The following is a 338-nucleotide window of genomic DNA, read 5'->3' as shown; positions in this document are numbered from 1 at the left end:
CATGAGCGCTTGAGAAAAATGTGTATTCTGTTGTTTTTGGATGGAATGTCCTATAAATATAAATTAAGTTCATTTGTTTAATGTATCATTTACGGCTTGTGTTTCTTTATTTATTTTCATTTTGGATGATCTGTCCATTGCTGAAAGTGGGGTGTTAAAGTCCCCTACTATGATTGTGTTACTGTCGATTTCCCCTTTTATGGCTGTTAGTATTTGCCTTATGTATTGAGGTGCTCCTATGTTGGGTGCATAAATATTTACAATTGTTATATCTTCTTCATGGATCGATCCCTTGATCATTATGTAGTGTCCTTCTTTGTCTCTTATAATAGTTTTTA

This window comes from Physeter macrocephalus, chromosome 8 (assembly GCF_002837175.3).
Source record: "Physeter macrocephalus isolate SW-GA chromosome 8, ASM283717v5, whole genome shotgun sequence".
In the NCBI taxonomy this organism is placed as follows: domain Eukaryota; kingdom Metazoa; phylum Chordata; class Mammalia; order Artiodactyla; family Physeteridae; genus Physeter; species Physeter macrocephalus.
The sequence above is the reverse complement of the archived record's forward strand: the minus strand, read 5'-3'. Positions refer to the sequence as shown.